Raw genomic sequence first — 24,192 nt, forward strand, 5'->3', positions numbered from 1 at the left:
CTTACCTCCCTCATAGAGCTAGGAATATCTGCCTGGGAATGGGGCTGGTTTTAATCATATGGCAGATGAACTTTTGCTAGTCTGCAAATTGTGTACAAGCACATCATGCCATATGGCAGAAAATATGCCCAATGCATGATGAATGTTGCCTGCCTTTTAGCTAAGTGGCAGGCGTATGTCTTAGTAGCATCTTGTCAAGATGGGTTTGACCAAAGCACAGGTGTCCCCTGTCGTATAGCTGCATGGCAGTGTTTTTATTGGGTTCACATTGTGGAGGAACAATTCTGGTCTCTTCTGCCGTCACTCACTAGGACACTTCTGGGCAGGGTATTTGCTGTATTGTTCCTGTAGTGCTTCCAAAAGAAGAGATATGACCTGCTTTGGCTAAAAATGTGGGTGTCTTAACTTTACTCACTGTCTGTGATGGACTGCAGAAAATTGTCAGGGAAAGACATTTATTTATTCTTGATAGAGAAACAATGGGACTGTCAATGGTTAAATTGCAGTGTAGCCCAGAAATGTCTGTCTCATGAGAGGCCATGATGATCTGATCTATAATGAGTACTCTTATTCAAAACCTAGTCCCTTCATTCTTAATGCACATTTTCTTGATTATGCAAAAAATGTCTATGTAAACTTTTTGCCTCTTTACCAGTGTTAACAAAATGTCTCTGTGAAAACTCTTAATTGCTCTTGGAAAACCAGTTAAAAACCAATTTGCATCTGAGATGTGATTCATATTTATGTGGTAGATTTTTGAAATGCTGTTATTAGTCAAATAATTGTATTTTTAAAATGCTGTTATTTAGCAAGTGATTCCAGTGTCATCCTGTGGTTTGATTCATGTTCCTGAACCATTCTGACTGTTGCCTGACTCTTGCAGAGCCTGACCAAGGGGTTGCTGGTTTTGGCTTCTGTTCCACGAAGTACACAGCAGAGGCCAATTGTCAGTGGAGAAAGATTTATAGTGCAGGAAGGCTGAAGCAGCTGGGAGATGAACTACACAGGGAATATTTGGATGTTATTCTTAGTTTTGGGAAGGCAATGGGAAAAGTAGGACATCTAGTGATATCTAATTGACTTTGCTTCTATGAAACTGTGGTCACTACTGCTTATGAAGCTTCTTTGACTTAGATTTAGTCTTTGGTGGGTTTGTAAGAGATGCTAGTGATACCAAGTTTTCTTGTGAGATAAGTGACATTTTTGTTTCATAGGTTATCCACCACTCAAGTGTATTTCTGTTGTCATATGTGTGTTGTTACTTGTGACATGATTTAAATTTTAAGACGTTTTGTCTGTCCTGGTTTGCACTGTGAATACCCAGCTTGAGGTATCTCTCATTATTTCTTGGTAGAGCATGAAATAATCTACTTTTAGGAGCTAATAACCTAAGTTTAGGAGCTCAGATTTCATATAGGAAGCGTTTTCTCAGTAGAAATGTATTAACACACTATTTGAGTTCTTAATTTATTGTTAAAACTGTGACAGAAGTCAGGGTCTGCCTAAAGGCTCTATGAGACTTGATAATGGTTTTGTGTACTCTTGGGAATGTACTCCCATGTGTACCTAAACTTACTGTCCATCTAAATCTGATCCCCCTATTCCCAAGACCTACACAATGTATATTCAGTGTAATCACATGTTACAGAAAAGAAAAACAGGTCTTTTTCAGTTCATTCAGCTCAGTTAGTGCTGTCTTGATGTGTCCTCATCTTGTGCAGTAATTTGTAATAAATTCTAAATTATGACCTTGAAAATGTTATTTTTCAAGGTCATAATTTAGAATTGACTGTATGTTTTCTGAGGTTTATTTTAGTTACATTCCCAGTAACGGAAAATTTTATTGTGTGCAGGATCTGACTCTAATAGTGTTTTGGGTCTTTTGTTGCTTGAGACTTCAAGTGTGAAGTGCAAAGACTTGCAATGTAGCCCCCCTTTATAGTTTGGATGGAATTGTACAATGGAAATGAGTTCTAGTTTGGAATGCTATGGACTTCTTTCAGAAAGATTTACAAAATAAGTTATGGTATGAGCTTAAGGCACAAAACTATTTAGTATTGCATTCAAGAATGAACATTGACAAACTGACAAAACTGGCATTGGAATGTCCACGGGGTTGGAGTAAGATTAAGAAAACAGGTTTGTCCTCAGATGACATGATCTCTGACTTAAATTTCACCAATTTCACCCTTCTGGAGTAAGTTACAGTGTTCCCTTTAATTTATGGATTGATTAATTAATTAATTGGTTTGAAATGTAGACATGTGGAGAAACCCCAGAAATCTATGTCTTCTTTTCTATATTTTCATGTCTTAATGATGCTGGCTAGTAGGAGTTTTGTCAAAGTTTTTCATATTTCCCACATTATTTTGCAGTTTGCAGCTATGTTTTATGCAGAAGAGGCAGGCTGAGGTGGTGCTTTAATGGGCTACAGCATGAGAAAGGCTCATTTGGAATGGAAGTATAAAATATTTAAAATATATTTGGCTTAAGCATTGAGGAGTAAATGGGCATACATAAGAGAATGCAATTCAAGGCAGCAATCTGACAGGGAAGTGACATGACCTCTTTCTGTCATGTTGCAATGTTTGAAATGAACTGCTAACACATTTACAGTCATTCTAATGAGTAGTGGAATGCTATGGATGTGAATGATCATCTAAAGCCTCTGCAGGACATTCCTGAAATAGTGTTTAAATGACTAGAGATATTATGGGATGCAGGAAAGTATACAAATACCATAAGCCTTTTAGTCAGGCTAGCCTGGTCAGTGGTTTACTACTGCAGCAAGTAAGGCTGACTATGCAGGATTATTTAGTACACAGCAAACAGATGTTCTGTTCAAGTTTCTGAACTCTGCATATTCTTTTCTGGTTTTGGGGTTCTTTTTTGTCTCTGTTATTGATCATCCCTAGGCTCTCATTTTATATCTACTCTTGGAGAGACAGTTAGTGAACTGAAATTTGGAGTTTGCCAAGGGGTTGCTGGTTAAGCAGCTGTTAGCTAAATTAATGATGCTACGGTCTAGAAGATGAAAAAATTGCTGATAGTAAAAGAAATTATTATGTTGGTATGGATTTTGGTTTTTCATTCTTGCTTTTGTTCTTGTTTGCTTATGTGGTTGTTGTTCTGGCTCAGTTGCTAGCATGACTTAGAATGATGTAAAATGAGCCACAGGCTTCTGTGCTGTAGCAGGTTGCTGATTTGCATTCAGGACCTGGCTGGCCTGTTGGCTCATACATGAAAGACATCAAAACTTTATTTTTCCAGGCAAGATATTGGCAAGAAAATGAGCTTGGAGGACAAATGTAGAACAGTTAGGGATTTTTAATGCAAAATCCTTAGAACCTCCTAGATTTGATATTTCATGGGTTTCGTGGGGTTTTTTGTTTGTTTCTAGTTTTTGTTTGTTTGTTTGTTTCTTTGTTTTTGGGGGTTTTTTGAGCTTTTGTGGCTTTTTGTGTGTGTGGGGGGGGTGGTGTGTTTTGGTTTTTTTTCTTTTTTCCCTTCTTCAGCCAGGTTTTGATGAAAAATTGTAATGTAACTTCTTTCTGGCCAAAGTTGTGGTGCCTAGTATTTTAAAAAATGTATGAAGATATTTTAAAAAAGGAACAGCAAACACAACAAAACAAACTCAAAAAATGCCCTAAAGTAATGTTCCCATAATCAACACTTATGATTAATCATTTAATCAATTTAATTATTTTTTATTTTATTCTGAATTTGGCTGGTGTCCTAGTTAGTTAAACAGCTTCATCCAGCTGCCTGAAATTCTTGAAACACTTTCACTGCAGGTGTCTGATGTCGAGGAACGACAGTATTTAAAGAGCCCTTCTTGTGGCAGAACTTATTGAGATGTAGTAGGTCATTGCTTATTAAGGTAATAGGTTTCTAACAGATTTCTTGAGAATAAACTCTCATAAATAGCTATCTTGTAGTACTATATTTGAATTTTTTAAAATAGCCAGTGTTAGAACTTTGTCCAAATGCCCTCTTTTTACTTAAGTGTAGTAAGTACTCCTCTGTTTAAGACTTGCAGAAATGTTTAAAGCTGATGTTGCACTGATGATGAACACAGTAACATTCAGATACCATGAAAGGTCTCATGTGGCCTTGATGGTGGTGATGTCCTGATGGGGATTTTGATTACATGGTAACTTAAGTACTTAACTTTATGAGATCATTGGATACTTGTAAAAAATTTTTGTGTGCAAGTAGCTTAAAGGGTCTTGACTTTGGAATGGTTGCATCTAAACACAGAAGTATGAGTCCATACCCTGGAAATCTAGTCCTATGGTCGCCTGAACTGTAGTTCTGACCATAACAGGTCATAGATCTCTTTTGGACCAGCTGATCCAGCCTTGAGAGCTGGGAGCAGTACTTCAGCAAGTTTCATTTCATTATAGTGTCTGGCAGCCCAGGAGGTTGGAAGCACTCTGAAACCACACTTTTCCCAGTTGAGACGGACCCAAAGAGCATTACCTCTTATTTGTCCTCAGATTATCTCCTTTGGCTGTGAATCAGCCTGACATCACTTGATGATGAAGGGAAAAATGAATATTGGGATGGTAAAATCTTTCAAAGTGCCCATTCCTATACTGTGTGATGTTTTGTCTTTTCAAGAATGTTTACACTGAAGCCATAGGATTCTGAGCTAATCAAGGAGCATAAATAAGCTTCTTACTGCTGTGTACAAACTCATCAAGGTCCCAGGGATGCAATTTAATGACAAATTTTTCCTCTAATGCTAAGACCTTTGGATCTGCTGTAGAACCATCCTAAGAATATACCCAGTAATAGAAATCAGATATTAAGTTGGAAGGCAGGAGAGTGGTAGTCTGTATGATGAACAACATTCTTTATTTTTAATTATTTTTTAAAATACAAAGAAGCAAGCACAAAATTTTACAAAACCCATGTTTATTGTTTTATTTCAGAGAAACACATTAGTGCATCACCATATTTCAGTTCTACTGTTTGCTTGAGATACATTTAATTTTCATGTGAAAATATTTACACGTTTCTTTCAGACGATAAAATGGTTCATGGGGCAGTATTTAGCTGACAGCTGTCAGGTTGGGTGGACTGATGAATTCATGAAAGAGAGAACTGAGGCTAGCAGACTCTGAAGTTTTGAGTTTGTGAATAAAATTTTGTGTTAGTAAAGGCTGAAGGTATTTCCCTTTCTATGTGTTTGTTCTGTTTGACGCCCAGCTTCAGTCATACTAGAGATCTGTTTATGGAAATTTGTTGTGCATCAGAGTAGAAGGGTTTAAAAGCATCAAGAACAAAGATGAAAAAGATCCCATTAAAGATCATAGCACAACAAAAGCTTATAGTACTTCTGCATCAGTGAAAAGCCAATTTACCTTTTTTTATAAAGGTTATTATTATTTTGAAAAGTTTGATCACCTGAAAGCAGTCCCTGCACGTTGTGGAGACTAAGGATAAATTAGGTCTAGAATGTGTACCACATGAGTACTGACTTTGGTCTTCCATACAAATGTTCAAGAAACAGCAGGCAACTGATGAAATTTTTTCAATAGAAACCACAGTGTTAACATGCAAATAGAATTAATATTGTTCTTTGTATTGAAACTGATGAGCCAATATATAATCTAATCTGCATCCCAGAAGAGCTTTAAAAAATTTTGCAAATAGAATTGCAATTATTTACTGCATCAGAAAAAAAAAATTGGCAGTGTAGCCTGGGATTTGTGGGCGAACACTAGAGTAGGTTGCCCTGAATGCTTGTGGGGGTGATTCAGAGCACCCTGGTCTGGTTTCAGAATTGTCCTGCACTGGGCAGTATGTTGGACCAGACAACCTCCAGATGTGCCTTCCCTTCATTTTTTACCAGGCATATGTGGGTAAATGCGGCTTTATTAGTGTTGGATCATCTGATTAACTAGACATCATATTTTGGAAAAAGATACTAGTTTTAGCTAGGTGAAGTGTTGATGTAATCTGTTTAAATGCAAGCAAAGTACTTCTTACCTTTCCCAACATGAAGTCCTTAATCCCAAACACCTGTGCCTTTGAAGTACAAATTACATGATCCAGTAGCTGTGGGAGGAGGAGGCTAAAATGTGCTGTATTGGAATGGGAATTAGGAGGGTGGTTGGAGGTTTAAGTGCTGTTTAGCAGTGTAATGGAGGTAAGTCAACCACTGTTCACTTCAGTAGTGTCTAAGAAGATTTAAAACTTCAATTTGCTGTAGCTGTCAATTCTAAAAGCAAAAATATAGAAATTAAATTTTTTTGTCTCTTTGAAAACCAACTCTGCTCTGTTTGATATCAATGTAGATCCCTTAACATCCTGGAGTTACCGTGTACTTGTAATAGTTTGAATTTTGGAATTTGGTGAGGAAAATATATATTACATCTAATGATTTCCTTATTAAAGATACCTCTGTGTGGGCTACATCATTTGCTGGGTAATTTTAAAGTTACTACTAAATGTACCAGAAACATCTTGTTACATTTTTTTTTTCCTTGTTCCTTCAAATGTGACTTTGGAAGAGACAGCCTTTTAAAGTTTGTTCCAGAAGGCACTTTGAGAGATGGATGATTGAAAACAACTCTCCTGAATGGCACCTTGCTGTACTTCATAGATCATAACAGCTTTTATTCACCACTGTGATTGTTTTTTAAATTACTACCTGTGGATGAATACTTGAAAGAATTGGTCTGCTGGCTACATATTTGGTTTGATTGAGGGCTATCATGAAGTTGCCTTTAAATTACATGGGGTTCTTGATGATCCTAGCATTTTGTAATCTTTTTTGTACTACATTGTTTGCTTTGTTTCTTAAATTCTTGCCATTTTAGTAAGAATAGTAATTTTGTCTTTAATTTATCTTTTGTTTTAAAAAAAAAGTAATTTCAAGATAAGATGTACAGAAAATCTTCTTAGCAAATGATAGCTGCTTCTTATTTTGCATCATTCTTTCAATTGAAGTAATAAATTATGTGATAAATAATTATTATACTAATAGCTGCTGATGGACTGGAAACTGTTTAATTTATAGGAGATACATTTGTTATAGGGATAGCTCCAAGTGATATCCATAACAGTGGTGTACAAAAGCAAAACTGCTTTATTAGTTTATTGAGAGTATCAGTAAGGCAGTAGCGTGCTATATGGATATTTCATTGAACTGTCACTAATAAACCAGGCAGGAGAAAAAGAAAAAATTAATGTCTGAAGAGAAATTGACAGTTGAAGTTGGTTAAACTATTTAAATAAACATTCTTTTTTTTTTTTTCCCCAGAAGTTACAGTGTTGATAAGTCTGTATAAAATGTTCCATTTCTTCATTTTTGATGAAAAATTTGTGGCTTGTTTGGGAGTGTAAAGACTGGGAATATTTTATTGCTTGTTAGCCAGTGTAGTGGTCAGGACTGTGAAAAAGTCAGATTCCAATCCCTTTCTTGACTCTGAATGGCTTGGTGCTATTGGAAAGCCACATTCCCTGAATGAATGAAATGGAAGAGGTTCCTCAGCATCCCAGTTCTGTTTCCTGAGCTGCCATAACCCAAGGCAACAGGAAAATCCAGTTTCCAGTTTTGAAAATGGATCCGTTGGAAAAACTTGAGGGGGGAAAAGCAGACAAATAAATAAAAAGAAACAATGCTGTTGAAATTCCTGTGGAATGTGATCATTGTCCCCTAGATAGCATTGAGGGGTGGGCCTCTCACTAGAAGCATTTAGCCAATCGAGGACTGTCTGTGATCTATGTAAATTCCTCACAGATTTTTATCAGCTGCAGTTACAGCTTCAGCTGCCACATCCTGAGTGCCCTCTGTTCCTGATATTTGATTTTTTCTCTGTACAGTCAGAAAATAGCTGGAGTGAATAAGCAGCAGATAGGAGTGTGATGAAAAGAGTGGGTCTTAGCCTGTTTGAATATATGACTCGGTCTGTGTGAAAAGCATGGAATAAATACAAGGTAGGTTAGGGTGATGGCAGCTGGAGAATGCAACGTTTTTCAATGCTCTGAAATCCACAGGACATTTGAGCTTGTTGGCAGCTTAACAACACTACTAAGATTGGTAGTGACTGGCAGAAGGAGCATGGTTTGTGCTGTATGGTTCTTGTTAGTTCTGCTTTTTGGACCACAACAGCAAAAAAGAAGGAAACACAGATATAAATGTCAGGGCTGGGGTGTTTAGGTCTTTGTATTGTCTTAGTGGGGAGTTTGCATACCAGAAACATCTCCCCTACCTCAGCTGGGGGATTTCCCTGACCCCTCTCTACCTCATTCTGCCCCTAGTGACTGCAAATCATGCCCTGCAAAAAATTCTCTGTGCCACCTTGCTCTTCTGAGAGGCGGACTCGGCAGCCCTTCTGCCCAGCGTGTGTATCATAGGAGCAGCACCCCACATGGATCTTCTGGCCTGTGTCCCTCCTGTCCCTGCAGTTTTCCATTCTGCAGCACACCCAGCCATTCATAAGTATTTGGGCCATTTATAAAGGAGTTTGCTTATAGCTTTAGCATAGGAAATGCTTACAGTAAAGGCCCTTTGGACATCAATTCAGCTTCCTAGTCAGGTCTGTGAAAGGAAGAGATTTTGTCTTCCCAAAGCCCAGTGAAAGAATCAAAAAATGCCAGAGCCAGCTTTTTTCAGCTGGCAGAGTGGATTGCCATGCTCTATCAACCAGACTAATTCTTTGGCTGCCAGTGAGGGTCACCAAGCACTGCTGCTTCCTTATGTACCTCCCAGCAGCTGGCTTTAGAGGGTCAACAGGAAGAATAATCCAGGCATGGAAAAACAAGGAGATAAGGCTAGTTACTTTGCAAGTTCTATTTGTCTCTGTTGCACAAGGCCATACATTTCTTGTGCAGATTCTCGTCCAAGAATATTGGTTTCGTTATCAGAAGTTACATATGGTGATGTTTAGGTTTGGGTGGGCTTTTTTTGTATTTATTAGGATTCCAAATAAAAGATGACTGCTGGTATGAATGGATTATTGAAAACAGCAATCACTCCAAGGCGGAATGTCTTGTAGGTGTAGATGCAGAAATGCTAATAGTTACTGAGATGCTGTAATGTTAAAAAATGATCAGTGCTGTTTCTCCCCTGGTACCTCTCAAATGGTACGTGGAGACTGCTCTGGTACCATTTGGTAGAGGTCTCTAGTTCTTGTTGCTATTTATGTAAGTTTGTGTAAACCAAACCAGAGACCCTGTTACAATCTGTTTATTGTATATGCAAATGATAGAAGTACAATGACTTTAAGATACAGAAAACAATATAGTGAAGGAGAGAAGATGTGATTGGCAAAATGAAATTCCCTTTTTGTATCTGCGGCATGAAGCAGTGAAGTCAGCAAAAAAGACAGGACTTGGACCCTTTCACTTGGATTTTTAGTAAAGAGCAGAGTTTTCCCACTATTTCTTCAGGGTAAAAAACTGATGAAACACTGAAGTTAGTTTGGGGGAGAATGAATTGCCATGTACTGAAAATATCAGTGAAGAGCTATGCAGATTGCATTTAAGAAGGAATGTAAATGCTTTATTTTATTTCAAAGTCTGCCTTGCATCCTTATTGTTTTTACCTGCAAAAATTTGGTTCTTCATAGTATGGCACAGAAAGAGGTGCTTGTTATACTAACAACTCAAAGCTTGATTTGATCAACTCATAAGTGAGTTAAAAATATTTTGAACCAAATTTAAAAGAATGGGGTTTTTCTTGAAGCAAGCGTGTAGTGCTGATGATTAACTTCTACCTTTTCAAAAAGTTGACAGAAGATCAGGTCTCTCTTTTTATGGCTGATTTAAATCCATTGTTATTCTGTCCAGCAAAATTCCAAGTCCACCTTTGAAAGCTCTTTTGAGAATTATACTTCCCTACCCTAAGTAATATCTGCCAGATCAGGAAATTCTTCTTGTCTTAAATTTACTGGGGAATTCCTGGAGTCTAAAACTCAGAAAACAGATTTTTGCTGGGCTGTGAATAATCATGGCCCTCTCTTTCTTCCCTAACCTTCCCTAACCACATACTTTCTAAATTAGAGCTTTAGCTATGCTGAGTGCCTGCAGATAAACTAAAAAAGAATTGCATGGACTGTCACGAGCTTGGAAACCTGTCCTCTTGTTAGTCAAACTCCATGCTCATACACATTCTGACTGAATGTTAATTTTCCTTGTATTTGTTTTCTGTACATAGCATATTGAAAGCATTAAAATGCATGCAGACACCCAGTGGTATTTTCAACAGATGAGAAGTTTGACTCCTACTTAATTACAGTGTGCCAACTTTTAAACTTTCCAGTACTTCTGGAAATTGTTGTAGATGACTGATGTTTATAGGATGGGAGTCAGAAGCCTAGTCTCCAAGAAGATACATTGTATTTTAAAAGCTTGAATGATACATGAAGTAATTTCCTAAAGGAACCTAAGGATATTATGTAGAATTGCAGGAAAAATAGTAGCTCAAAGCATTAATATTTATGTTAAAAATTTTTCACAAAAGCAACTGATGTAGGTTGATTTATGAGAGATAGTAAGAGCCTTCCATTGAGAAATTGAAAGAGAGTACATAAGTAATTGGATAGTAGAGATTTGTATCTGGACTATCTCTTAAGAGTAATCTTCTCTATTCAGTTTAAAAGAATAATAAATGGAAAATGGAGATGTAATGGTTATCTTGGCAAGGAGTGACCATATTTCCACTGTGTGAGCTAATGCTGAGGTTTTTTCATTACTCAAACGGTATAAAAACTTTACATCTAACAAAATACTGGAAGTGATTTTTATGAAGTATTCATTTAAAAATACTGTGTCTAAGAAATTCCAGAAGTCTGTAAAATTGCAGCTTCCTAGTTCAGCTGAATTTATTGAAGCACTGCTTATATGGCAGCTTGCCTCTTACAATACAAAAGATGCATACAGTGTGGGAGATTACCGTTAAATCAATTGTTTATGCTTAGGTGTTGTTTTTCTATGAAAGTGCCTCTGCTCAATATTTGAGACAGCATTGTAGTTTTTGTGTCATTGGCAATTATTTTTTAACTCTCTCCTTATGAGCGCCTCATTAACTTTAAAAGAAGGTCAAAATGCCAAGGTAAAGGCTCTCAGAGATGGATGAAATATTTTTTTGGTTTTGTTTTGGCAAACATGACTAAAGTATTAAACACATACAATGTTTGCTTCTAGCCTTGTCCAAGGCAAGGCTGCCTTTGACTTCAATGTGGATATTTCCTTGGTTTGTTCTGTGAAGTTTTGTACCTTTCGAAGGACTGGGCAATTAACTGATTTACATTCTTCTAATTTGAAATTCAAGTAGCCAGTAGATCAAGGTATTAGAATAAATAGAAATTTTCCTAACTGCCCAAGTGTTTGCATTTCATAATCCAACAGCAACCAGTTAAGATTCATCGTTAGTCAAAAAACCCCTCAACCCTACCAAAATCAGCCTCCTAACTTTCCCCACATTAAAACTTTACAAAGCGGGTAAGCATTTCTCAATTTTCTTGCTTAGTCCTGTCTGTCTTGTTCTAATAGGTAAATCATAAGGAGGAGGAGGAGGTGGAATCATGTATGTTGCAGCACTGCCTTTGATCCCATCAAGAACCAGGGTTTCAGTGTCTTTTAGGAACTCTGTTGTTTCATGACCAATTCACACCAGTCTGAATTCAGACTGCAAATGGTTCCACCCTTTTTCTTGTATTGGCATTTTTGCTGGTAGGGAATTGTTAGGTTAGGCGGCTAAACTGGTTAAAAAAATTAAAAATTCAAATTTTCCTCTGAGTTTTTTTTCTTTGAACTGACGTACTATGGAGTCATAAGAATGCCAGAAAAGAGATATGAGCGTGTAGCATGGAGGAAAAGCAGAACTCTGACAGCCAGGTTAGCCCAACTTAAATTGTTACGGAACTGCAGTATTTGGTGTGGCATTAGGATGGTGCAAAAATAATCTTTCTCTACTCAAGTTACACAAGCATGAAGTTTTAAGTTCCAAGAAACAAAAGCAAGGCAGGAGTGAGCACACAGCTGTTTATATGTGTGCATACGGTTTGGAAGCATGGCAATAGCAAAGATTTTAAAATTATATGCAAAACTCATGGTCAGCTGTGAGATCAGGGTTGCTCTCATACAACTAATCCGTTTAGTTTGTCCTACCACATGCCTATCCTCACGGTGAATTTTTTTCATTATATTCAACTTAAACTTGTTTCAACTCATGTCTGTTTTCTCTCATCCTTCTACCACATTAACCCTTGCAAAGAGCCTGACAGTCATCTCAAAAACTTCCTTGTAAGTAGGGGCAGCCTGCTGCTGCCTCTCTCTGAAGCTGCCTCTTTTCCAGGCTGAGCCACCCCTCAGTCTCTCAGTCTCTTCTCTTCAGCTTAGTGCTTGGGTGTTTCATCTCCCAAGCATCCTGGTGGCTTTCTCTTGGACTTGCACCAGTTAGGTTTGTTGATGTTTTTCTTGCCTTAGAAGATCAGAACTAGGTGCAGTAATTGAGATGCAATCTAGTGAGTGCAGTATAGAGGAGATAATCACTTTCCATGATCTATTGGCCACACTCTTGCTGATAGGGTAGGCTGTTGGCCTTCTCCGCATCCAGGGCACTGGTTCACTGACAGTTCACTGCTCACCAGGGCCCAGAGTTGCTCCCCAGACATCCCAGCCTCTGCTGCTGTAAGGGGCGTTTGCTTCCTGGATGCAGGACTTTGCATTTGTTCATTCTGAGTCTCTGAAGGTTCCTGTTGGGCCATTCCTGTAGCCCGCTTCCATCTGAATGATGTTCATGTCTTGACTATGTTGATTGTTCCCACCCAGCATGGTGTCATATGCAAGTCTAATGCCTTTTCCAAATCATTAATACAGGTGTTAAATAGGACAGGTCTCTCCAATAATCCACTTTTTACTGGCTTGCAGGTAGAATGCAATCTGCTGACCACCAGTCTGAAGAAAGTCAATCATGATGTGCAGGTGACTGTTGCACAGCTAGGACAGATGAAGAGAATTGGGACTGTGTTTTTAATCAAAAGTTGAGACTTGCTATGACTTCTTTCTTACTCAAGGTGTAACTCAAACTTGTTAGTCTCTTGACTAAGTTAGCTTTCTATTGTTAGTAAAATTCAATTTTGACCATGCATTATTTGCCAGAAATGCATTTCATGTAAGTCCAAGAAATGTCAGCTTGAAGAAATACTTCTAAAAAAAATCCTTTGAGTCTGTAATTCAACACAAGCAATAAAAAAAGTTAGGCAAAACTCTAGTGATTCATTATAAATGGGTTCAATCATTAAATGGTTGTTAAATAAGAATACACTGAAGAGACTTCAAGGATATTTTTGCTTATGAGTTACGATGCTCACAATATTCTCTATAGTAAGACAGTTTAAAGAATAATTTCTAGTAAGGTCCAGTTCAAAGTATGTGTCTTGAAGATCAAACAAGATCAAACTCCAGTAGGAAAATGGTTTTATCTGGAATATCATATTTACTGTCACTGTGAATCTGTTCTTTCTAATTTTTGTCAAATCTGTTTTTGAAAGGAGTTTTGATTTTGAGCTCAACAAAATGCAGTGGCAGTGAGGTCCAGCTATGATTGTACATTGTTTTTGAGCCTATTCTTCTGTACTTTCTGCATGTGTTTCTTGTCGCATGAGAAGCAGAGTAAGTGCTGCCTGTGCCTTTCATGTGTTTAGTATTTGCACTCTGTAAGCAGCCACCAAGATGAATGATATTAACCTGTTCAGTGATGCTACATTCTGTATCTGGATTGCCACTGCCCACTTTCCTCTGTGTGTTGATCTGTAGTTTTCCTTTCAACATGTTGTCATGGTGCAGAAGTGCAGGGGCTTCCAGAGCTGAATACAGTATTTAAAGGTAATCACACAACAGTTTTATATAAATTGTGTGGTGGTGTTTTCTGGTTTGTTTTATATTTGTTTCCTCATAACTTGTAAGTAAGCTGTTTGATATTTTGACTTCTGCTAAATGTTCAGCTGATTCAAAAAGCCACCCACGAGGAGTTGAATGACTTCCTCAGTGGTGTTGGCAAAAATAATTTATGTATTTTAGTCTAGTATAGTGGTACAAAATCTCCTGGCAGATTTTTGTAAAAAAAACTACTCCTTTTTTAATTTTAAGTGTTAGCTTAAGAAATTGAATTTGAAAATGTGCAGATTAGCCTAATTATGTTAATCTCATCTTCTTTCCCCTTCTCACATATGCTTTTACCTTGAAAGAGACGGCTCATAAAACATGGCTGTTACCTACTCATAGACATTTTTTGAATATTGTTTTGATGTTTGTATGCTTATTTGAAGAAATGGTAATTTACTCGGTGCTATTAGCAACCACAAATAGGGATGAGGTTTTAATACGTACTGTATTCTCGGAAGTAGTAATTTAACCTGGTTTAGAATAATCTTTTTAATCAGTAATACAAACTGCTAACAAAGCTGAAGGGAGTGCATTTTCATGTTTGGAAAAGGTAGGCAGCTCTATTCGAGTCAGTAAGTAGAGTATTAACTCATCTGGAAACTCCAGGTTCTCTTTTACAGTGTCGCAGATAATTCCTCAGCAGTCTTTGCACATTACTGCCTTGAAAGTATTTCCCCTGCCCAAAACAACTTTGTGGCAGCCACACTTAGTAAAGAGGGATGTGTGACAAGCAATGATATGCTTGGGGTAGAGGAAAGGCTTGTAAGTGTTCAGGAAAGGGGAACCAAAAAGGATAGCTGACCTGAAAGGTGTTTAAGTCCATTTGATGTGAGAAGCAGAAGCTGATTTTTTTTTTCTTCCTTCCAATAGAAGGCCATGCTTCAGTAAACTGTGTTTGTGCTGTGTTTCTGCAAGGAACTGCTAGAAAATTTACTGCCTCCATTAAAGGTCTTGGGCTGGTTTTTTTTTCAAGCAGTTTCTGGGAGTGGGTGTGTGTGAAGGAAGTCACAGCAAACTTAGGCGTTTCCTGTTGGATAATTGTTACATATTTCCCATTCCTCAAACCCTGCTGCCACTGTGAATAAATTTGATCAAAATCTTGAAGTCAATTAATATTGTGAATAAAGAAATGTAAAAACAGTAGAGAAGCTGAAGGAACTCTGCATTGATTTTGTTTAATGTTACACTGTTTTCTGGGTATCTTGGAGTATACAAAGAAAGGCAGTTTAAAAAAAGCATTATGAACTAGAGTTCTTTGTATTAAAATTATTAGTGGGAGGGATTAAATGTAGGCCAGAACATATATCTGAAATCATCTTATAATTACAGTTTTACATTGCTGTAATCTTACAGTACCCTGACTTCATTATCTTGCACTTTTAAGTTCAGCATGAGATTTATATGAAGCAAACATTTGCTACGGCCCTTGCTCATTAGTTCAGTTTTGTGCAGTTTTACTAATATATGTCAGCCCCTGACTTCCATCACTCTGCTCTCAAGAATGATTTTTCTAGAGTATCTCATCTGTGAAAACAGCTGAGATTGAGGGATATTTTTGAACCATTTGCACCAAAGGTTGGCAGACTTTTTAATGATCTCTTACTAATATTAAAATAAAAATATATTGTCCTTTTTCTCTTTAGTATTATGCTGCTTGCAGTTTTATAAAATCAGTGCTGTCTTTGTTCTTTCCGTATAAAAAATTGTTGACACATTTTTAAAGATTTCTCCTATAGCATCTGGAAACAGTTTACCAGAGACTAGAGATCCACCAATGTGATTGTGTGCCATTTGAGCTCAGTCTTTTTGCAACAGGAGCTGCATTGTACTGCAAAACACAGAATGTTTAATGAAGTATGGATTGAAAATTGTTACAAGTGGTTGGATGAGAAGCTGGAATCAAGATATGAAGAACTTAGTACTGAGAGTAACAGAGTGGGTGCTCTCTCCTGTTGGGTGCAGTTTTTGGGTCTGTAACCGAACTGCAGAGACATTGGACATATTAACTCAAGTTCCCTTTTCCTGCTTTTGGAATGGTTGGTATACTTGGCTGAAGGGCTTCACAGCACTGGAGTCAAATGCCTGTGAGGTTATCTGAGATGTTCAGATGGATAATACTTTTTGAAAGTATTAGATTTAGGTTTCCTCCTACTGGAATTGGTAACGCTCCTGCTGACTTCAGTGGGAGCAGAGTTAGGTGAGGAGAGTCTTTAAATATCCTCTCTGTAAATCCACAGGTCACTTACAATGCAAGTTTGTTACAGGAGAAGTGGAGTTTACAGAATAAAATTTTTTTTCAAAATAATTATCTGTAGCTGATGAGGTGAGGAGCAGAGTGATTTGGACTAGTGTATGTATGAAATTACAGAAAGGAGGAAGGGAAAAAGTTAGAGATTGGGAAGATCTTTTAATGCTGATATTAAATATGAGAATTTTCTGGGTTTTGACTATGTTTTTTCTTTGAAATACATTTATATTTCTCATATTTCATTATCACAATACAATAATGTCCTAAATTTTACCCTAACAATATGCCATGAAAACTGGTTTTGTACTTTGTGCCTGACAGCCAAGATAACAAATCATTAAAATTAACAGAATGTTTTAATCTTCTATCATAAGGCTATCTGTTTTGATTCCTAATAATGTGTTCTAGTATACAGACATTTTCTACCTGTAGTTTGTTGTGTCATACTTCTATCAAACAGTAAGCTTTTGGGTGTGGATTGCTTGCTCCTATTTGCATGTGGAAATTCCTGCAGAGTTTGTGCCATTTTTTGAATTTTATGAACCAATGCTTGACTGGATTTGTTGTGGTTTGTTTGGTTTTGGTTTTTGGCTTTTTTTTTTCTTTTCTTACCTTGAGTATTCTTAAGAGTACATCTTCCTATTTTAGGAAGAATATTTGCTAGTAAATATGTTAAATGAAGAGCAGAGTGGTACAAGACAGTAAAGGAAAACATTTTGAAGTTTGCACCCAGAGATTGGAGGATCGGGAACACTTAAAATTGCTTGGAAAACAGCATGGCCTTTATGTAATTAAATTAAAACTAATAGCTAAGTTTCTTAACAGTGCTGTCAATTGATGATAACATTTTCCCTCTAACAACAGTGTACAGTCATATACATATAAATAACCTATAGCAGCACTGCATATAATAGCCTTTTCATAATGTCACTGCATTTGAGCTTTCCAGGGGAATGGCAAAGTCGTATCATTGGTTTATGGCTGTGGAATTATCCGTGTGCTAGGGTATGGTTATCAGACATTCCTCACATTCCAGGTGTCTAATATTATAGTGCTTACATGCCAGTGCAGGACCAACTGCTGCGTCAAAGAAAAATGCTGCAGAAAACAGTCATGGTATTACCCATTTCCATTTCTCTGTGGTCACCTTTCCCTCCTAACCTTTCAAAATGTCATCTTTGCACTGAACTTGGCAATGTTAAACAGATAAATGAATTACAAATAGTGATTTGGTTGGAGGCTTTGACCTACAGAAACAAATAGCTGGTATGCTGAGCTGGAAAATATTGGTTCTCCTTTTCACTTTTATTACCTTCAATGATGAAATGATGTGGTAAAATGTGTAGCTGAGTTCAGCGTGGGGTTTTTTCCTCATTGATGGCAATTGTGAAGTGGAAAGCCAAAACAGTTTATCATAATCAAAAGGAAAAGGAAACAAAAAACCAAGCCAGCAGGCAGTTTGACCTGGTCCTGCAACCAGTGGGTGTGGGTCCCTTCCTTCCCAAATGCATTCTTCCCTTTCTAGGTCTCAGCTATTCAGTTCATGTGCCTTTTCACAGAAGCACCTGTGAGGGGACAGAGTGAGCTGACATTGAGCTAATGCCACCTCTTTGTGACTGGGAGGAGGCAGTTATGCTCGGCTTGCTTGCTGGTAGCACGTTTTTATGGCAGCCATTAACATGCACACAGCATCTCCTGGCGAGCTGGGAGGCAGAGCACTCCCTCTGCACTCGCCTCCCCCTGTCTGCTGCCTGCTGGACTGAAAGCTTAACTTGTGAGTTCTCTGCTTCCTTCCTTTTGACTGTGTGTGTGTGAGAAGGACATCAGTTGCCCATTTTATGTGGGTTCTTTTCTGTGGAGGAAGCAGGCAAGGCCTTTGGATAACCTGAAGATTTTCATCCTTAGCTTTTCTGTTATTGCATAAAGCCTATGAAGTTTGGGGATGTGTAGAACTTTTGAACATTGAGAGCAAGTCTTTTAAAATAAAGAAATAAAAAGGGTATTAATTTTTGTTAATATATTGCGAGCACTTAATTTCTGATGTTTTTACATCAAGGAAGGTGTTTTTTGGAAAACAGACCTTAGGGACCTTAAAGATCATCCAGTTCCAATTCCCCTGCCATGGACTGGGACATCTTTCATTAAACCAGATAGCTCAGATCTCTGTTCAGCCTGGCCTTGAACACTTCTAGACATGAGGCATCTGCTATTTCCCTGAGCAATCCATTCCAGTGCCTCAAACCCTCACAGTAAAAAATTCTCTCACTTTGAGTATGTCCTTTACTTGTCTAAAGCTATAGCAGTCATTCCATAGGGGTTTTGTTGTGCAGCTATTTTTGCTGTTGGGTTTTACTTTTGAATACTTGTGCTGCTCTTATAATAAGTGGACTCAAAAACTTTGCAGTTATATTTTTGTTTCAAAGAACTTGCTGTCTATGTACAATACAATTTTTGTAGTAAAAATTGTAGCTGTATTGGCTTAAACTGGTTATGTTCGTAATAGATACTGAAAACTAAGAACTTCTGTCAAGATTTCTGGGTTTTTCTACGTTGTACAAGTTTAGTGAGTTAAGTATAAATATAGTGAATTTAAGATGTTTTGTTGTAGTGTGGTTGCAGTAAGGTTTGTTGGTTTGTTTTCATCCTTGTCCTGGCAGTTTAATGTTTAACTAAATCGAAAAGAGCTGGAAAACATTTGAGGAATGGAGTACAGTTTGCTGCTGTAGTTAGTGCTTGTCTCCAAGCCCCAGCATTGGTGAGGTGCTGACTTGTTATTTCTAAGCAGGACTTGCTGAATATGTTGAACAGTTCGTGCTGTGCTACAGCATAGGAAACTCTGAGTTGGTCTGCAGGAAGGCAGCAATCAGAACTGATGATGGGCTGATATTGCCACTTCACATGGTAGTGGTAGTGCAGCTGTCTCTCTGGAAGGCTGACTGGAAACTGAGACACTCTTCAGCACACTGCCCTTTTCAGCAAAGCGTTTCAAAAACACCTTGAGTACTCTGCCTAAATTACAGAGAAGAAACCACTTATTCAGTACTCTAAAAAGGTTTTTTAAAATCCCAAACCTTATGAGGACAGAAAAAGATTAGATTTTAGTTTCTACTTGATCCTTGTGTGCTTCCTGAATATAATTTTGTGTTTACCTGGGTTGCTGGCTAGCTAGACAAGAGTCGTTTAATGGAAAGTGTATTTTTCAAAGTCTTAGGTATTCTCTGAAACATCATTGAATGTGGTATATCTGCGTGAACCCACAGCTCACTTATAAATGAGAGTTATAGTACATCACTGTCAGTATGAGTTCAGTGCAGGAAACCAAGTTTTTGAGCTTGTTAAATAGTTGTGAGAGCCTGTTACCTGAGTAGTATGTATTCAAATAATGTCCCTCCATTCTGGGTTGCTGTGAGGTAGAGAAACAATGCATGTCTCTTAGTCTAATTCTCCATCTGCATGTTTGTACATTTTTCTTTACCAAGGAAACTCTGTAAAACCAAAAAAATATTTTTCTTTAAGGCCTGCTGTCTGTGGTAAATATTCAAGGACTTAAAAGAATCACAGGATGGAAATTACGAGCTATTAAAAGTGGTACTATACCTGTATATTTTTTTTAGAAAACTAGAGTCAGTGCTTATTTCAAGTTTCCATTCTTATACAAATTTGAATGTTTTACCTCTTTTTGTGTTACCAGGAGCAAAACAATCTGAAATCTGGAAAAAAAGTGAAAATTCATGCAATGTATCCAGGAAATACTTGCTGCAGGAGTTAATAAATCTTTGTCTCCAGAAAGTGTATAACTGCTGTGAGGTCAGTCTCTGCAATTAGTTCTTGAGTATCCAGTGGTGCAAAAAGGTGAAGGTGCAGTACTGTTGACTGATGCATATCCATTCTAGCCAGGAGTGTAGCTGTGAACACTTGACTATAAACCCATACTGTTGTGTGCACGTGTGTGTAATACAAGGCAAAGACATTAGTGGTGCACGTGCTAGTTTCTACACACATACATTTAGTGCTATTAAGAAGTTTAATTTATTGTTATTGAGAACATCTCATCATTAAGGAATGGGGTGCATTTAGTTTGAGCTATTCTGTTTTGGCATAGAAAAGGTAACATGCATGTTTGCAGGCATTTGTTGACATTTGGTTGCACACATCTTGTGAACAAGGTAAACATTCATGACCTTACCATATTTGTTTATTTTACACCACTATTTCAAGCTGGGATTGCGACCATGCTGCTCCTTATCTGATCTGTTCTACTCTGGTATTGATGTCCACTTAGTTACTCTTTCAAAATAATACCTGTAATAAAGTGGCAGTATATCTTAACAATACCCATATTAAAAGAGAATGTACCTAAACAATTCAAAGTTTGTACATAACGTCTTGGCCTGATATCTGAATGGGAGGTACTACTGCATTAAGAACATGGTGTTTAGCAGCAGGAATCCTGTTGACAGACTCATGAATTAGCTTTTTCAAGAGAGAGATTTTGTGGGGGGTTTGCTAGTTCATAACTTATAGAATTGAATGAACAAAAAATATGGCAAAAGGGTGCTTTGGGGGCCAATTCTGCCCCTTTTGACTGGTAAACAGCCAGGTTACCATTTTTTAAAATTAGGAAAGAGTCAGCAATATAATTAATACGAAGTAAATGCATTTTGTTACAGCTTCAGCCACTGTAGTTTGTAGAAGAGAAAACTGTGTTCCCTATGCAATGTAATTTTCATGCCGTTAAGTGACCTCGGCCATAGGGAGCAGCAATGCCTCTCTTTAACTCTGACCTGCAACGCGGAGCAGCAGCTGGGTCTGTTTTGCCATTCTGTGTGCACTCTGCTGCCTGCTACAGAATTCATCCCACTTAAATTTAGTTACCCTTGCACGTGGTAAGGATTCTTGCATTCAGAATCCTGTACTCACTAGGGAAAGAGGGAAACCTTCAGGTATGAAATAGATGTGCTGGATCTGCCTCTCTAGGGAACCTAAAGGAGTAATTCAGGTTTGGTAACTGGCTTTTGGAAGTTAATGGGATTAATTGCACCCCCAAGTTTTATATAAGAAATTTCTCTTGAATGCCTGAAATGAGTAAAATCCATGTTTGTAAGCATATTTAGTATGGTATTAGAATGCGTGTTTATACACCCTTCAAAGAAATAATTCCTATAGCATTAGAAAGTTGGGTAAGAATTGAATTGATTTTGAGAGCCAACTTGAGCACTAAATTCAGGGGGTTTGGTGAAGAATTGAGAACATTTTTCTTCTTCTGTTTGTACATTCCTTTCATTGATTAAAATTTTACATTTGCTTCTCTCAATCTGTGGATCAAAATAAGAGTTAAAGACTTTCACAAAAGAAAAAAAAGTTGATACTGATTTTATGTTACTATTCTGTGTAATTGTACTAACTGAAAGTGCTTGAAGGAAACTTTTTGTAAACTGTTGTATTGGTGGGTATTACTGTGGATCAACCATCTGTACACCCTTCTGTAATGGTGTATGGATTCCAGATAACTGTGCATGCAATTCTTCCATCACTGGATTTCTTCTCTTACATTTTAATAGATTGCCCATTCCAGCACATTTGAATAGCAGCTTATGTTTTGTCTTCTCATTTCCTTGGAGTTTGGAGAAGAGGTACATTTTTCAGAAAAATTTCTGTCAAGAAAAAGTGCTAACAAGTACTGCACTGTAAAAGAATTAATGTGTAATGTGCATCATTACATATGAGAAATGAATGAAATTTAATCCATACAACGTTTCATTTAAGTGTCACACGGGATCTTGCTATGCAACAAAGCACATGAGTTCATTTAGAGTATTTGGAGAAAGTTCTCAAATGCACATTGAAGTTGCTATAGAAGTTGAGCATTGACCCTAGTTACAACTGAATTCCAAACTACAAATCTTGACTGTAGGCCAAGTACCCCACAGCAAAGGAGATGTTCTTGGAAGTAATTTTGGAAGGCATTAAGATGAACCTGTTAATAATTCTCAGGTATTTGTGTACCTCTTACAAACGTGTAAAACGTGTGTTTTCTTCCTTTCTAACTGAGGTAATTTCAGGTTTGAGCGGGGTGGGGTTATTTTCATGTATGTGTTTTCTTCCCCCTGCCCCCGCTGCCATTTTCTAAGATCTGCCTACTGTAACCTTCTTCTTTTTTCTATTAATAGAGTGCTAATCATAATATGTATAATTTATGTTTCATTATTACAGTATATTTAATCCTGAATGGATTTTGGTGAAAAAAGGAGTCAGAGAAGGAATGCAGCAGAATCCAGCATTTCTCTTGCATAGAACAGTTTGTTCAAAGTAGTGTGTGTATGTGTCTGTCTGTCTGTCTCTGTGTGTGTGTATATGTGCATACACATTTTTAAGAACATGCTTCTTGATATTCTCAGATCACAGAAATGGGAAATATCATGGGCTGTCTATATCTTGGCATAAAGATAGTTTAACTGCTATATGTAATAAATGCCTCATTTTTGTGGACCTCAGTCTTGGAAAGAAGCCTGTCTTTCATGTATTTCTGAGTTCTGGGGACTTCAAAATGTGATTTGCATCAAATAAGAAAGTTGTCCAAATGAAGCAGTATTTCTGCACTGACAGTCCAACAGTCTGCAGTTATGATTTCATTTCAGGTGTCTTCACCCTCATATTTTTAAGAGCATGGTGCTCATAACACCAAGGTTGTGGGTTCCATCCCCCTGTGGGCCATTCCCTTAAGAGTTAAATCAGTGATCCTTGTTGGGTCCCTTCCAACTCAGAATATGCTGTGGTTCTGTGATTCATTATTGACTTTAGCTGCATCTACAGACTTATTCTTACAGGTATGACTGTAGAAGCAAGAACATCTGCTAATGACAACACATATATCATTGCAGAATCTACATTTTAAGAGCTTAGCTAGCTAACTCTGTATTTTGAAAACTTTAAAGAAAAATGTGGATTTGATACGATTATAGAGGTCTTCAATTTGTAAGCTGTATTTGTCTCCTAAGTCTCCCCAAGCATCTGTAAAGTGATTAACATAATCATGCGTTGTTTACATAATGGAATTGCAGAATGCTTCCTGATTTTCCTTAAAATAGCCACCTCTCCTTATGCACACCTGCCTCTTGTTCACTAAGGTTAAAAAAAAAAAAAAAAAAAGGCACCCCTAGGTGAGAATAGTTAAGCTTAATGATATGCTTTAAAGAAATCCAAACCTTTTATTAACTAATTGAACTTCATTGGATACTAAATGTGGACTTTGAAGTCATCTTTAGAGTATTGGCATTCTTTTAAGAACATCTAAATGTATGGCTACAAACTGAAACTAAGTATTATGAACTACCCTTAGAATATCAGGGCCCAAGACATGCAGCATTTAATCCTCTATTATGGTGCAATAAACCTCATTTTTCTGGGATGACATTTAATGACTGTAATGGTAGTCCATCTGTCATCGGTTACTATATGTCACAGATAATGATCTTCACACAGACAGCATTCCTTCAGTCCTTGTTCCTAGATATTATTTCCTGTCCAATTACATCTTGTAACTCTCTGCTTTCAACTTTGTCTTCCAAATTTTCCTTGCTTCTGTTGTGTTAATTTCATCCATTTGTCATATGTATTTTGAAAGTAAATAGTGGTTGAGTTCCGAAGGCCATAAGCAATCAGGTGTCAATCACGTTGTGCTGATTGCTGTTCAGTTGTAAAATGATGCATCAGGCTCAAAAATTGTGTGCTATTAAAAGACTCTGGAACAAAAAAGGGAGTAATGGGAATGTTACCCTCTTAGGTAATTGTGATCTTATTATGTACAAACCTTCTCATGTTTTAAAAATCTACTCTGAAGCAGTTCTGACATAGTTCAGAACTTAAGGATGTGATGTCCAAGCATGATCCAGCAGAGCAGGATTCATAAAACAAATTGTCCTGTACTGGCTGCCTTTTTGAACCTATGTCTCCCTCTTCTCATTTTGTTTAAGGTCCAGTGTGGGGTCACTCAAGTACTTTTCTACAGTGATTTAGTGTCTCTTTAATTTATGGAGTGT

At 37.4% G+C, this 24,192-nt stretch overlaps 1 protein-coding gene across 2 annotated transcripts in view; it reads left to right on the forward strand.

The window, feature by feature from the left end:
• WWC2 (WW and C2 domain containing 2) overlaps positions 1-24,192 on the forward strand; it is a 96,167-nt gene that overhangs the window by 8,314 nt on the left and 63,661 nt on the right. The window contains exon 2 of one of the 2 annotated variants that reach the window (XM_059844577.1): positions 19,845-19,960. The exons of the other annotated variant lie outside the window; for it this stretch is intronic. The gene's annotated coding sequence lies outside the window, so the exon portion shown is untranslated. The remainder of the gene's footprint in view (positions 1-19,844; positions 19,961-24,192) is intronic. 2 annotated transcript variants of the gene reach the window in all.

This window comes from Haemorhous mexicanus, chromosome 4 (assembly GCF_027477595.1).
Source record: "Haemorhous mexicanus isolate bHaeMex1 chromosome 4, bHaeMex1.pri, whole genome shotgun sequence".
NCBI lineage: Eukaryota > Metazoa > Chordata > Aves > Passeriformes > Fringillidae > Haemorhous > Haemorhous mexicanus.